At 39.5% G+C, this 16,313-nt stretch overlaps 1 protein-coding gene across 11 annotated transcripts in view; it reads right to left on the reverse strand.

Moving 5' to 3' along the window:
* Positions 1 to 16,313, reverse strand: part of TMEM164 (transmembrane protein 164) — a 272,899-nt gene that overhangs the window by 88,863 nt on the left and 167,723 nt on the right. The window lies entirely within an intron of this gene.

The raw sequence follows: 16,313 nt of genomic DNA on the forward strand, positions 1-16,313 counted from the left end.
CATTACATGGCTGGATACTTTCTGGACAGACCTCATATACCCCCAAAATTCATATGTTGAAGTCTTAACTACCAGTACTTCAGAATGTGACTATAATTTAAGACAGGGCTTTTAAAGAAAAAAGATAGATAAAATGAGGTCCTATAGCTAGGCTCTAATGAATATGACTGGTGCCTTTATAGGAAGAGGAGATTAAGACACAGAGGAACAGAGGAAAGACCATGTGAAGACACTGAAAGAAGATGGCCATCTACAAGCCAAAGAGAGAGGCCTCAGACGAAACTAATGCTAGTCACATTTTGAACTTAGACTCCAACCCTCTAAAACTGAAAAAAATAAGTTTCTAATGTGTAAGCCACTCAGTCTGTGATATTTGTTATGACAGCCCAAACAAATTAATACACCGACCAACCATATTCTATTGAGCTCAGTCCTATCCTAAGGCCTTTACAACTATTAATTCCATTCATCTTCATAACGCAGTTAGTAGGTATCTTCTATTGTTACTCTCTAATTTTAAGATGAGAAAACTGAGGCACATAAGTTTTTGTAATAGTAAAACACTAGAAAAGACCAAATGCCCATCTCAAGGAGAACGGAGAAAAACAATGTGGTATATTTATATGATAGAATTTTATACCACAGTAAAAATGTAACTATAGTTACAATCAGTAATAGTGATAAATGTTAGTAATATAATGAATAAAATAAAGCCCAGAAGACTACATACAACGTAATACTTTTTTAAGGGCCAAAAAAAACAAATAAAAATAAATAATATCTTATTTAGAAATACATACACACACGTGACAGAGAGAGAGAGAAAAAAAATTTTTTTTCAAAAAGAGCAAGGGGACTTCCGGCCAAGATGGAGGCGTAGACAGACATGCTGCATCTCCCTCCACAACTAAGAAGAAATACAACTACCTCAAAACTAGAAACAACCAGAAGTTCCAGAAAATCAAACTGCATGGAAGTCCAGCAAACAAAGATATAAAGAAGAAATACTCATCCAGACAGGTAGAAGGGGCGGAGAGGACAAGGTATGGTGGCGGTGGTGGAGGCAGTGGCAGCAGCAGCAGCAGCCCAGCAGAAAGCGCAGTCACACATTTTAAAAAGTCAGGAGGGACACCTACAGAGCGTTCCCAGCTCCTCACCAGATCTCGCAGCCCACGGTCCCAGCACCAGGGAAAATCAAGCCTCATTGCTACTGAATGTGTAGACCAGTGGGGGTTCGGGCAGAGGCAGAAACTGCCAGTCTCAGCAGAGTCCACTTGTTTAAAGGGCCCCCACTGTCCTAGAATGTCTGCAGACCCACCCACTCTGGGAACAATGGCCAGAGCAGCAGCTAGAAGGGCGCCAGTCCAGTGTGGAAGTGGGAGAGCTGCCTGGAAAAGGAGCGAGTGCTGGGCAGGCTGCATTGTTCCCTCTCAGACCCCTCCCCCACATACAGTGCCACAACGTGGTGAAACAGGTCGCCCTGTACTAATGAATCCCTAAGGCTCCGCCCCTTACAATGTAACAGGAGTGACAGCTCTACCTGGGATGTGGAGGCAAACAAACACAGGAGCCTGTCAAAATGAGGAGACAGAGAAGTATGGCCCAAAAGGGGAAATGGATCAAGGCTCCAGTGGGAGAACTAAGAGACATGGAGATAGCCAACCTAACAGATGAGGAGATAGCCAACCTAACAGACGCAGAATTCAGAACACTGGTGATAAAGATGCTCACAGGATTGACAGATATGCTTGAGTATGGCAAACACAAAAGAGAAGAAGTGAAGGCTATGCTAAGTGAAATGAAGGAAAATCCACACAAAACCAATGGTAAAGGGAAGGAAACCAGGGTTCAAATCAAGGATCTGGAACATAAGGAAGAAAAAAACAGTCAACCAGTGCAGAATGAGGAAGCAAGAATTGAAAAAAATAAGGAAAACTTCCCAAATTTTGCAAAGGAGATAGACATACGGTCTGGGAAGCATGGAGGGTCTTGGGCGAGCTGGACCCAGAGGGGACCACAACAGGACGCATCATGACTGAGATGCCAAAGGTGAAAGATAAAGACAGAGTCCTCGGGGCAGCAAGAGAGACATGGAGAGTTGCCTACAGGGGGGTGCCTATAGTACTATCAGCTGATTTCTCAGAGGACACTTTGCAGGCAGGAAGGAACTGGCAAGCAGTATTCAATGTGATGAAAGGCAACCTGCAACCAGGACTACTCTATCCAGCAAAGCTATCATTTAGAATGGAAGGGCAGATGAAGTGCTTGCCAGACAAGGTGAAGCTAAAGGGGTTCATCATCACCAAGTCATTATTATATGAAATGTCAAAGGGACTTAAGAAGAAGAAGATCAAAACTATGAACACTAAAATGACAACATAATCACAACTATCAACAACTGAATCTAAAAAATAAAAACAAAATCCAAGTAAGCAAACCAGAATATGAACAGAATCATAGGTATGGGGATCATTTGGAGGGTTATCAGCTGGCAAGGGGGAGGGGGAGAAATGGGGAAATTGTGCAGGGACTAAGAAGCATGATTGGTTGGTACAAAATAGACAGGGGGAAGTTAAGAATAATCTAGGAAAGGGTGAAGCCAAAGAACTTATATGCAGGACCCATGGGCATGAACTAAGAGGGATGGGATTGCTGGAGAGAAGGGGGGTACTGGGCAGAAGGGAGCAAAGGGGAAAAATATGGAAGTACTGTAACAACATAATCAATAGAATATACTTAAAAAAAAAAAAAAAGAACAAGGGAATGATTACCAAAATTCAGGTTAGTGATTTCATCAGGGTGAGCAGGGAGGTAGGAAGCAGGATGGGGAAACACGTAGACCAACATAAGTTATTTCAATGTGGCTAGCTCTTGGGTTGGGTTCATCATAGTGATTTATTATTTTCTCCACAGAGAAATAAATGAACTCTGGCCGGTGTAACTCAGTTGGTTGGAGTGTCGTCCAATAGAATGAAAAGTCATAGGTTCAATTCCCAGTCAGGGCACATTCCTGGGGTATGGGTTCAGTCCCTGGTTGGGGCATGTATAAGAGCCAACAATTGATGTGTTTCTCTCACATCAATGTTTCTCTCCCTTTCATTCTCCCTCCCTTCCCTCTCTAAAATCAATAAGGAAGTCCTTGGGTGAAGATAAGAAATAAAAAATAATAATAAAGTAAAAATGAAATAAAATCACTCATGAATAAAATTAAAGCATGCCATATATGAACAAATGGTGGTGTGTTATAAATAGAGGATTATAAATATGATTACCCCAATACTGTGCAATCAAGATCTGTTCTCTCTCTCTCTCTCTCTCTCTCTCTCTCTCTCTCTCTCTCTCACACACACACACACACACACACAGGTGAGCGTTCATTTAAATAACTTGTCCAAGGTCTCCAGACTTATTAGATGGCTGAGCCATTATGTGAACCCAGGAAACTTGTCCAGTATGCATGATCTTAACCACTGTTGTCTGTTCAATACTCCCAGGCTGTTACCCCAATTGGAAAAAATAGGGTCTACTATGAAACCTGAAGGCCTACACTACCTACTTACCACAGTATAGGCATTAGCCATCAAAGTGGACTCAGGACCTCCAAATTCACTAAATTCTGGTTTACCACTTCTTCAGACTTGGCCAAAAGCTCAACTTTTACATGTAAAAATAAGAGAAGCTTTGAGTAGACAAGAAGGTACTTCAGGACTTAGAAGTCCAGTCCTGAACACATCATTTGACTTTTCAGCAAGGAGAGAAAGTAAATATTATTTGTGTGGCTCTCCCCACAGAACTCAGGGAAAAGTCTAATGACAGATATTTTTCCAAAGGTTAATGACAGACATTGTTCAAAAGGCCTATAGAAGAACCAGGGCAGCTGCAAGTCAAAAAGACACTCAGCTTGTGTGCAGAGGCCAAACTGTGCCTGCAGAATGACTTACCTAGGGTTGGCCCTCCTGGTCAGGTGGTGGGACAAGGAGCTCCAGGAGGGCCTTTTGCACCACTGACAGGACCAATACATCATTCTCCCCTGCCTTGGGTTACAGATTCCACTCAGAAAATGTAAGCCATGCAGAGTGGGAGATACAAGAGGAAAGGTACTAAACTCACAGTCCCTCATCAGCTCAGATGATCTGTGGCACCATTCCTTTATACTTCAGTGCTTTCAAAGGACATGAGCATCAGTCGGATGGCCTGAAATAAGGGAAACCCCACACTAGCACTAGAGCAAAGAAAGGGTCAAGAGCATCTGAGACTTTGCTCTCAGCCCAGTCAAAACAGCTCAAGGACACTCAGCACCCAGTCCACTGCCCCCCAACAACCTAACAGGGAGTCTGGTTTAATCTTGTACTCTTTAGAGGACCTTAACTGAAGACAACCAGAAGACCAGGCAGCCATTTGTAAAGCAGGCCTCACTATCCTGCTGCCTTTAACATTTCCCTTGAACAAGGCCCATCACCTCAGCTACAAGCTGGTATCAGGTTCATGAATCCCTAAATCAAGTGAAGGCAAATGTCACATGCCCCCTTGAGGCCACTAGATATGGTACTGAACCTCCTGACATGCATAGACTCTGATTACTTTTTTTCTACTTCTTTTCTTTTATTCTCAGTTTTACTCTCCATTCCGATCTCTTCCAATGCTCCATGTCTGCTGAAAACTTTTCTATCGGCTCTGAAGGATGATAAACTTAGACTCACAGCAGCTCATGCATAATCCAACACACAAAGAATGTGAAAAATCTCTTATTTTCATCACATTTTTTTAAAACAAATCTTCTTTTGACCCACTTGGATGGGGCCCAACACTGTGTATTTTAATAAAGGTCCCTAATATAATCTGGATGCAGAAGTGCTTAACACATATTTGGAGAAATACTACAGTAGGCTAGACCCTGAAAGTCTAAATGATAGGTGTGGAATCAACTTATTTTCTCACAGAAATGGCAGGCAGTTTCCAGGAATATGTACTGCAACCCTTAAGTACCTGACAAGAACAAAAGAAATTCTCTCTATTTTCTCCTTTTATTCTGAGCTATGAATATTTTAACCCTGCATATATGGCCAGCTCTTCTGATGCTGAGATATTTTTGTCAGTTATCCCTTCCACCCCACCATTGGATGATCCTCCATGGGTGTTCCCCGACTCATGATTCGAAGGACCAAATGAAAATGTTTTGTTTTGTAAATAAATAAATAAATAAATAAATTACCTCCTCCCCACACAAATCTTCTCCAGAGGAATCCAGAACTCGGAAATTCCCACAAACAAAACCTCAAGGAAATAAGCAATGTACAGTAAAAGAACAACAACAGTAATATTGAAAAAAAACCTAAACACATAAGGAACTAAGCCAAAAACCAGTGAAAACAGAACTTTAAGGCACTCAGAGTATAATCATTAGTTATAGACCATGTTTAATATATTTGAAAAGAAAAAAATAAATGAAATTTAAAGCAGACTGACAGCTGTCAAAGGGGAGGGGTTTGCAGGGCAGGGCAAAAAAAGGTGAATCTCCTAGATAAAGACAACAGTGTGGCACTTATCAAAGGGAAAGGAGGTGGTGATGCAGGTAGAAGAGGATAAAGCGGGGATAAATCATGGTGGAAGGAGACTTGACTTTGTGTGGTGAACACACAATACAATATACGAATGATGTACTATAGAATTATACACCTGAAACCTATATAATTTTATTAACCACTGTCACCTCAATAAATTCAATAAAAACCCTATTGATAGTTTTAATGGATGGGTTTAGTTGCTTATTAGGTACAACTAAAGAGATAATTAATTGAAATAGAGAACTGAAGAAATTTTTCTAAAATGCAGCACAGTAAGACAAAGAGGTGGATAATATGAAAGATTAAAAGATGAGGAGGACAGAGTAGCATAACCCTAAATATAATCTTAGAAGGGGAAAAGAGAATGAGACAGAGGTAACAGTTGAAGGTATAATAGCTGAGAAAGTTCATAAACTTGATGAAAGATCCATATCCACAAACTCAAAAAGCTCAGACTCTCAAATAGAATATGCAAAAACAAATCAACACTAAAACATATCCTACTAAAACTGCAGAATATCAAAGACAAAGTGATCTTAAAAACAAGCGGAAAGAAAAGGGAGATTACTTTCCAAGGAGTTCAAGTTAAGACTGACCACTGACTGTTTAAAGCAACAGTGGAAGAGAGAATATAGTAAAATTACATCTTCATTGTGCTGGGAGAAAAATAATTACCAAACTAGAACTTTATATCCAGTAAAAATAACTCTCAAGAGTCAAGAAGAAATAGAAACATTTTTATACAAAGAAAACCAAGAAAGCATGCCATCAGCAGATCATCTCCAAATGAAATTCTAAAGTATATACTTACAGCAAAGGCAAAGCAATGTCTAATGGAATGTCTGAGATGCAATAAAAAATAGTGAACAGGGAAAATGGTAATTGTATAGGTAAATCTAAAAAACATTAATTATATAATTATGTATTATATTATTTTTTTAAAAAAAGCTAAAACAATAAATAAAACATATGACAACACAAGCACATAAGTTGAAGGTGATGGATAGTTAAAATGTTATAAGGTCCACATACAAAAGAATGAAATTGTAACCCTATTTCACAGTATATACACTCATATATACCAAGAGATTTTTTTAAATGTCAACACTAAAAGTTTTACATGAAAGTTCATAGCAGCACTATCCATAATAGCCAAAATTGGAACAACCCAAAAATCCATCAACTAATGAATGAATGAATAAATTAATATGGTATAACCATACAACTGGATATTTTTAGCAATAAAAAGGAATGAAATACTTATAGATGCCACAACATGGATGAATCTTTAGAATGTCATGCTAAGTGAAAGAAATCAGAAACAAAAGGACAAATATTATATGATTCCATTCATATGAAATGACTAGAGCAGGCCAATCTATAGAGATAGATATTAGATCAGTTGTTGCTTAGGGCCATGGTGGCAGGGGGGCTTCAAGTGGACAGAGGGATGCTAGCTAAAGGGTACAAGTTTCTTTTGGGGTTAATGAAAATGTTTTAAAATAATCTGTGGTGGACATATAGATCAATGGAACAGAATAGAGAGCCCAGAAATAAACCCAGGTCTGTATGGTCAACTAATATTTGACAAAGGGGGGAGGAACATAAAAGGGAGTGAAAAGAGCCTCTTCAACAAATAGTGTTGGGAGACCTGGGTAAGCACATGCAAAAAAATGAAACTAGACCACCAACTTACATTATACACCAGAATAAACTCAAGATGGATCAAAGACTTAAATGTAAGCCATGGCACCGTAAAAGTTCAAGAGGAAAACATAGGCAGGAAAATTTCAGATATCCCGCATAGCAACATTTTCACTGATATATCTCCTAAGGCAAGGGAAATAAAGGAAAAAAATAAACAAATGGGACTACATCAAACTAAAGAGTTTCTGCTCAGCAAAAGAAAACATCAGCAAGATGAAAAGGGAACCAACCATATGGGAAAATATATTTGCCAATGATACCTCAGACAAGGGATTGATCTCCGAAATGTATAAAGAACTTATACGACTCAACACCAAGAAGACAGACAACCCAAATAAAAAATGGGCATAGGACCTGAACAAATACTTTTCCAAGGAGGACATACAGAGGGTCCAAAGGCATATGAAAAGATGCTCAACATCACTAACCATCAGAGAGATGCAAATGAAAACCACAATGAGATACCACTTCACACCAATCAGAATGGCCATCATGAACAAATCAACAAACATATGCTGGCGAGGATGTGGAGGAAAGGGAACCCTGGTGAACTGATGGTAGGAATGCAGACTAGTGCATCCACTATGGAAAACTGTATGGTATTACCTCAAAAAACTAAAAATGGAACTGCCTTTTGAACCAGCAATTCTATTGCTGGGATTATATCTGAAGAATCATGAAACACCAACTCAAAAGAACCTATGCACCCCTATGTTCACAGCAGTGCTATTTACAATAGCCAAATGCTGGAAACAACCCAAGTGCCCATCTGTAGATGAGTAGATCAAAAAAGTGTCGTACATTTACACAATGGAGTACTATGTAGCAGAAAGAAAGAAGGAACTTCTACCATTTGCAACAACTTGGATGGAACTAGAAAGAATTACGCTTAGCGAAATAAGACAGGCAATGAAAGAAAAATACCATATAATGTCACCTAATACAGGAGACTAATGAACAACACAAACAAACAAGCAAAACTGAACCAGAGGTGTGTAAACAAGGAGTAGACTAACAGTGACAAGGGAGGAGAGAGAGAAGGGGGTAAGAAGGGGAAGGGTCTAGTCAAAGAACATGTATAGATGACCCATGAACATGGACAACGGAGGGGGGACTGACTGTGGGAGAAGGGATGGGCAGAGTGTGGGGGAGCAATAGGGAAAAAGGTGGGACAACTTAATAGAAAAACAAACAAACAAAAACTTTTAGTGGGGGAAAAAATGAAAGCAAAATAAAAATAATCTGTGGTGATGATTGCACAACTTTGTGAATATACTAAACAACAATTCTATATTATACTCGACAAAGCTATTACCAAAAATATTATAAGGTTCTTATACCATCTGAGAGAAAAGTAAATATACTGATTGACTGTAGACTTTGATAGTATGCATGTTAACACTGGTAGGATAACCACTGAAAAAAACAGTAACTGAAATAGTGTGTATAACTTCCAAACCAGGAAAACAGAATGAAGAAAATATCCAATAAATCCCCCAGAAAAGGCTAAAAGGAAAAGAAAAAAAGACAAAATGCTCTAACCTGGAGCTTCCAACCTCGACTAAAAAGTGGCAGTCTAAACAAAATGAAATGAAACAAAACAAAATGTCACAGACACAGACAATAGCATGATTACCAGATGGAAAAGGAGGTGGAGGAAGGTAGAAGAGGGTAAAGAGGGGATAAATGGCGATGGAAGGAGACTTGACTTGGGGTGGTGAACACATAATACAATATACAGGTGATGTGTTATAGAATTGTACACCTGAAACCTATATAATTTTATAAACCAATGTCGCCCCAATAAATTCAATAATTTTTTTTAAAGCAAGATAAAAAAGTGGCAGTCTGAGTGGCACCTGGCGGTCACATCTGTGCTGAGAAGAGTCTCACTTGTGTGCTCTGGAGTTTCAGATGAGTAGAGATTCAGGCCTTACCCAATCCCCTTCATTAACAGGGCCCCTGGAAAAACAAACCCCCTATCTAAGGCCTGGGTCCATCAAACAAATACCACCTCACGATGAGACATGCTCCCTTTGATCACCAGAGTCCAAAATTATTCTTTCAGTTAGTTGAGGTCTATGGGTCTTAGGTTCTAAAGACAAATAAGTAATTCTGTTCCTCATAAGTCACTGGAATTTTGGCACATAAGCTAGTTTGAATTATTAAGTGTGTAATGGGTTTTTAGAAACACACTTTTAGCAGATTGGCGTGTGACTTGTACACATAGGGCTCAGCCCAGGAATACCTGGCTGCTTTAGTAAGAGCCACCTAGTGCACATCATCATAAACAGGGTCCCTGGGTCTCTCTGTAGGGCAGCGTGGTGTCACTATTATTTCACTGACTGGAACTGACTGATGGGAGGAATGCTGTCTATGCTCTGACCAGATAAGGTGGACTTCCCCCAAGTCTGGATGGAAAATGGGGATCCTAGATCTCCCTCTACCTTTCCTTCACTGTTCCTTCTTCCCTCCTGTGCTGGCACTGAGGGGCAGAGGAAGTGAAATTCAAACATATCTGGATTTGACTGACTAGTCTTGCCTAAGGGCCTACTCAGTGAAAGAAAAAAGAATCTCTTGGTTCCACCAATGGAATTTGGGGTTTAGTCTTTACCTACATGAAAACACCTTTCCAGGATAAAGTTTCAGGCAGTATTTTCTCAGGCCAGCTCTGGCCATACATCTGCCAACAGTACCCACTCTCCCCACACCCTGGCCCCTGCTCCACTGGGTAAGCAGTCATCCCTTTGCTCACACCTGGTAACAGAACAGGGTCCATCCCTTTGTCAGGAGCTGCAGCTGACCTCTGGCCTAGTTTGGAGACTGAGCAACAGCAGTTACATACAGTGCATGTGGTATGAGGCACAAATGGGGGCGGCCCAATTCTATCAACATCATGTAGATCACCTACAAACTGGCCTTCTTTCTAATCAGTCATATCTTGAACACCTACTCCATATAGAACCTTGCATCCTCCCACCCATTCCGACACACACACACACACACACACACACACACTCCCTAAAGCCCTCTTCATAAATTTCTCTTTCCATTGTCTGTGTTTCAACATGCCTCAGAAACATGGAAGTGGACAGCAGTAGTTAATATCTACTTGGAAAAGAATCCTGGAAAGCACAAAGCTATAAACAAGAATAAGCCACTTTCCCAGCCAAAGCAAAGCATGAGCTCAGCAGAAGATATCCAGATTGCTCCTCAAGCCAGCAGTGTGTAAATGTCCCAGGGCAGTAAACTGCCCTGAGCACAGAGTTAAGGGTTCCTCCAGCCTGGAGACTCACTGCCCTTGGTGGAGAGCAGAGGTGTGCTCTTAGCTCATCAGGGGAAGGGCAGCAGGATTGGCCTCACCCTTCTCTCAGTCCTACCTCTGCCCTTCTGGGATAGCCCCCAGAGGGCACCCTTTAGTCAGGCCAGAAGCAAGGAATAACCAGACAACTTCTGGAATATTCATTTTCTTTTCTTCCTCTTCATTCACCCACCAATTAGCCATTTCTAAGTTGCTGTCATCTTAGAAAAACATACTCCTGGTCTGTATGGACATGTTCAGCTTCTTCAGAACTCCCCATACTCTGCAGCCTACAGCCCCCCTGTAGCAACCCCACCCCACCCACACGTATTTGGGGCCAACATCATTTACAATTCCCAGCAACAGCATACACATTTGTGGTGCTGAGCCTGACTGGTTTAACAGATTTTCATTTAGTAGGTGTCTGTGGCTCAATCAGTAGCAGCTGCTAATTGCTTTTCCTTACTTGAACCTTCAGACAAAATGAAACACCTGGTGTTCTCTCATTTCAGATACCTTATCTTCCTCCTTTGGGTTCCATTTTCATTAAAAACCTTTCAGCTGATGCCTAGAACAGGCAGCAGAGAGTGAGGCGGTCCCAGAGTAAAGGAAATTATTCTTAGAGCAACGCAACAGGATGAGCCTGCCCCAAGCCACCAGACCTCATGCACAGATGCAGAGTTTCTCAGGCCTGTCCCCACAAGATGGAGCTTTAAGCGCAGGACTACCCAGGGAACTTAGGACTTCCTTTCTTGAGCAAGGACTCTTGAGGCCACTGTCCTCCATCTTCTTGCAGTGCCCCTCCCTGCCCTGAATGTGTTTCAGCACTGTCACCCCACATCCCAGCTGGCTCTCCTCTCTCTTCCAGGGCAGAAGAGAAACTAACTATTCGATATACACAAGCTTCTACCACAATGAACAGGAAATCTCAGGGGGAATAAACTCTATACACTGGCGGGAAATCAAGGACCCTATCATTTTGAACTACAACTCAAATCAGTGTTCTCTTGGCAGCTTTGGAAGCCACTTGGAAAGTCGTTTTGTTTTCTTCCTGTGCTCCAAATGTGCCTCTTGATTGTAAGTAAAAACCATTGTTTTTTTAATTGATTTTATTTTTAAATTAAATTTATTTGTGTGACATTGGTCCATAAGGTCATATAGATTTTACCTTCAATCTCCATATATTTGGCCCACTTTACCCTTTATATTTATTGATGAGAGAGAGAAAGAAAGAATGAGGGAGAGAGAGAAAGAGAGAGAGAGACTGACTTGTTGTTCCACTTATTTATGCATTCCAGTGGTTGCTTTTTGTATGTGCCCCAACTGGGGATCAAACCCGTGACTTTGGTGTATCAGAACGATACTCTAACCAACTGAGCTACCTGGCCAGGGCAAAACCATTCTTAAAGGTCCTGAATAGAAACTCAAATATTTTAGAGTATTAATAAATAATAATCTTAGCTAATCTTTACTGAGCACTTACAGTAGTATCAAGCATTGTGGTAAGCACTTTACAGGTATTATTTTATTGAAGGTTTAGAAATTATTATGATCATCCTCATTTTACAGTATAGAACAGGCTTAGAGAAGAGCCACTGATGTTATAGAAGCAAGAATGGAACTGTGACCTGACTGGATTAGAAACCTGTGCTCTGCTGACTGGGTATTTCATATTACAGAATTATTGACAATTATTATAGATACGACAATGGTATTGCAATTATATATATATTAAAAAGAGTCCTTATATTTTAGAGGTGAACAATGAAATATTGACACTTAAAAGTAAATGAGATTTCCTTCAAAATCATCCAGGGATAAGGTTTGTAAGGCTGTGAGCTGTGAGCTGTGAGCTGACAACTGCTGAAGCTGAGCAATTTTTCTACCTTTATATACTTTTCAATTTTCTAAAATATAAAACTTTAGTCCTGTCTGGTATGGCTCAGTGGATTGAGTGCTGGCCTGTGAATCAAAAGGTCACTGGTTCAATTTCCAGTCAGGGCACATACATGGGTTGTGAGCCAGGTTCCCAGTTGTGGGTACACAAGAGGCAACCACACAGTGATGTTTTTCTCCCTCTCTTTCTCCCTCCCTTCCCCTCTCTCTGAAAATAAATAAATAAATAAACTTTAAAAAATTATATACACAAAATTATACACATACTAGCCACTACATTTTACAACCTCCTAACTTATGCAACATTTTTTCTGCCCCAAACTTCTTCCCTGAGTCAGCTCCTACCATCAAAGCTTCCTCACCTGGCATCCAGGAAGTACCGGGACTTAGAAGTGATTACTCTCCCCTTGGATTTTCTAAATCCTCAGTTTGTCTTAAAGTCTCAAGTCACTTTACTTAAAAGTCCAAATGTGTAGGACATAAGGGGAAGCTGGGAGGATAGCTGTTGAGGTAAGAGGAGGGCATAATGAGAGCTTTGCCTATTTCTCCCTTCTGTTTATGCAATCATCTGCTTCATACATTGTTCCTTAATTTGGCTAGAGGCTGTTCTGGATGGGATTATCAAGGATCTAGAACTCTCAGAATTTTACCTTGGCTTCTTTTCAAAAATCAGAATAGCTAGTCAACCTCAGTTTAGGGTACCTATTTATGCTCTACAAATTTTAAAATTCACCTGCAATGGATTTCAGGTTCTAATTTCTTTTTACTTTGCTTTTATTGAAGTATAACACATATATTGACTATTAAAGTAAAAAATCTCTTAACTTTTGTAAAGTCCTATAGTTTAGACTTCATTTACAATAGTTGGAAGACCTCCATCTCTATACATGACCCACAGCTGTTCAAAACTAGGTCTCCTTAAAGAAACAACAGAAAAAAAAAAAAAAAAAAAAGAAACAACAGAAGCAGAATAAGAGCTGAGTAGTACTGGGTTGGTTGCCTTTGCTCCTTTGTATACTATATATGTATTGGTCATTTTGCTTTCTCCTGATTTTGCTTCCCAGGCCGTCCCAAAATTCCATGTGCACACCAATCCCCTAGGAGATTTTCTTAAAATGCAAATTCTCACTCTGGGTTGGGGCTGGAGAATCTGAATTTCTAACAAGTTCCCAGGGGAGGCCATTTCTGTTGACCTATGGACCACAATTCAAGTTGCAAGAACTCAGTGTACAGTGAGGAAGGCAGCATAGTGTAGTGGAAAGAGAATGGGCTTTGGAAACATAAACTTGGGTTCTAATACACAACATTCCCTCTCATCAGCAGCCATTGAACCAGTTGAGAGCCTTTGGAAGGATTGCTTAATATCTTTGTGTCTGTCTCAGTTTACACCTCTGTATAAATGAGATCACCTAAATTTCAAGGCTACTGTGAGGATGAACTGAGATAAGGGAAGTAATGAATCTACCAAAGTTCTGGGCACATATGTAGGCCCTCAATACATGGTAGCTATTATTGTGAATGTCTGAGCCCCACATTTGGTGATATTATGAATTATAGTATTTCAAATTTGCCCATACCGCACCTAGGATTTATTGATATTAGTATTCTAACCTATTGCTGTGGACTCTATGCCTGTTCCACCACCCCATCAAAATTCATATGGTGAAGCCCTAACTCCCAATGTGAAGATATCTGAAGGCTGACCCTTTGGGAATAATTAGGTTTAAATGAGTTCGTGATGGTGAGGCCTGCACAATGGGATTACTGCCCTTATAAAAAGAGACACCAGAGAGTCTGAGGGCTCTGTCCCTGCCACATGAGAACACAAAAAGGAGGCCCTCACCAGAATACAACCATGCTGACACCTTGATCTTGAACTTCCAGCCTCCAGAACTGTGAGAAACAAATTTGTTGCTTACGTCAGTCTATGGTTTTGTTATGGTAGTCCCAGCTGACTAATACACCTAAACTAAGCATACCAACTGTTCAATAAGCATTTATTGAGCTCCTACAATTTGCCAGCCCTGAAATATAATATTTACCTCTAATTCCCTCATGGCAATGCAGTATCACTGTATTTTAACAGAAACTCTATTAGCTTTGACTGTTCTTCTTAATATACTTCAGATTCCATATTTTAATTTTAATGTAGATAACTCTGAACCCCTGAAGCACCACAATGGAAAAAGAAGAAATTTTCTCACCCTAAGCAATTTCAAATTCCAAATGACTAAGTACCTCCACATTAAGCAACATTCTATTACCCTCAGTTCCCCAACAACAGACATTTGTTAAAGGTCACTAAATGAACCTCCTCAGCCTCATAAGAGCACCTGTGAAAAATTCACAGCTAAAATCATACTTGATGATGAAAGATTGCATGATTGCCCCCTAATATGAAGAACAAGATAAGGATGTCCACTTTCACCACTTCTATTAAACACTGTACTGGAGGTTCTAGCCATGGCAACTGGGCAAGAAAAAGAAATACCAGATAATCAGATTGGAAAGAAAGAACTATCACCATTTGTACATAACATGATCTTGTGTACATAAAATCTAAAAAATACACACACAAAAATATTAGCAGTAATAAATGAGTTCTGTAAGGTTGCAGAATATAAATGCAATACAGAAAAAGGAACTGTATTTCTACAAAGTAGCATGAACAATCTGAAAATAAAATTAAGAAAACAATTCCATTTGCAATACCATAAAGAAGAACAAAATATACAGGGATAAAGTTAACAAAAGAAGTATAAAACCTATACTCCAAAACTACAAAACATCACTGAAATAAATTCAAGATTAAGTAAATAGATAGATATCCCATGTTTACGGATTGAAAGACTTAATATTGTTAATGTGGCAATATTCCTTAAATTGATCTACAGTTAATGCTAGCCCTATCAAAGTCCTAGTTGGATACTTTGAAGAAACTGACAAAATGATCTTGTAATTCATATGGCAATACAAGAGTCCCAGAATGGTCAAAACAATACTGAAAGAGAAGAAGAAATTTGGAGAACTCACACTTTTCAGTTTCAAACTTTTCATGAAGCCACCATAATCAAAGACAGTGTGGTACTGGCATAAGGATGGACTTATACATCAATGGAATAGAATTCATGGTCCAGAAATAAACCCTTACATTTACTTTTGATAGGTTTTTGACAAGGGTGCCAACAAACTTCAAAAGAAAAAAGTATTTTTAACAAATGGTACTGGGTTGACTGAATATACAAAAGAATGAATTTTGACCCCTTCCTCATACTATGTATATAAATTTACTTGAAATGGATCATAGACCTAAGTGCAAGTTCCAACACCATGAAACTCTTACAAGAAAACATACTCACAAAAGTTTGTGACCTTGGGTTAGGCAATAGTTTCCTACATATGACACCAAAAGCACAAGCAGAAAATAAGAAATTAGAGATTAGACTTTGTCAATGTTTAAACGTTTTGTGCTCCAAAGGATATCATCAATAAAATGCAAAGACAACCCAAAAAATGGGAGAAAATATTTAAAATCATATATCCGATGAGACTCTAGTGTCCAAAACACAGAAATTACTCTCACAATTGAACAATAAAAAACAAATAACCCAATAAAAACACAAGAAAGGCTTTGAAAAGACAATTCTCCAAAAAGGATGTACAAATGACTAATAAGTACCTAAATGGTATGCAATATCATTAGTCATCAGGAAATACAATCAAACCCACAGTGAGTTACTACTACACATAACTACTAGGAATGTTATAAATAAAAAAGGTCAGGCAATAAAGAGTTGGTGAGGATGCAGAGAAACTGGAATCCTCATACCTTGGTAGTAGAAGTA

This window comes from Furipterus horrens, unplaced genomic scaffold (assembly GCF_987537825.1).
Source record: "Furipterus horrens unplaced genomic scaffold, mFurHor1.1.pri manual_scaffold_17, whole genome shotgun sequence".
NCBI lineage: Eukaryota > Metazoa > Chordata > Mammalia > Chiroptera > Furipteridae > Furipterus > Furipterus horrens.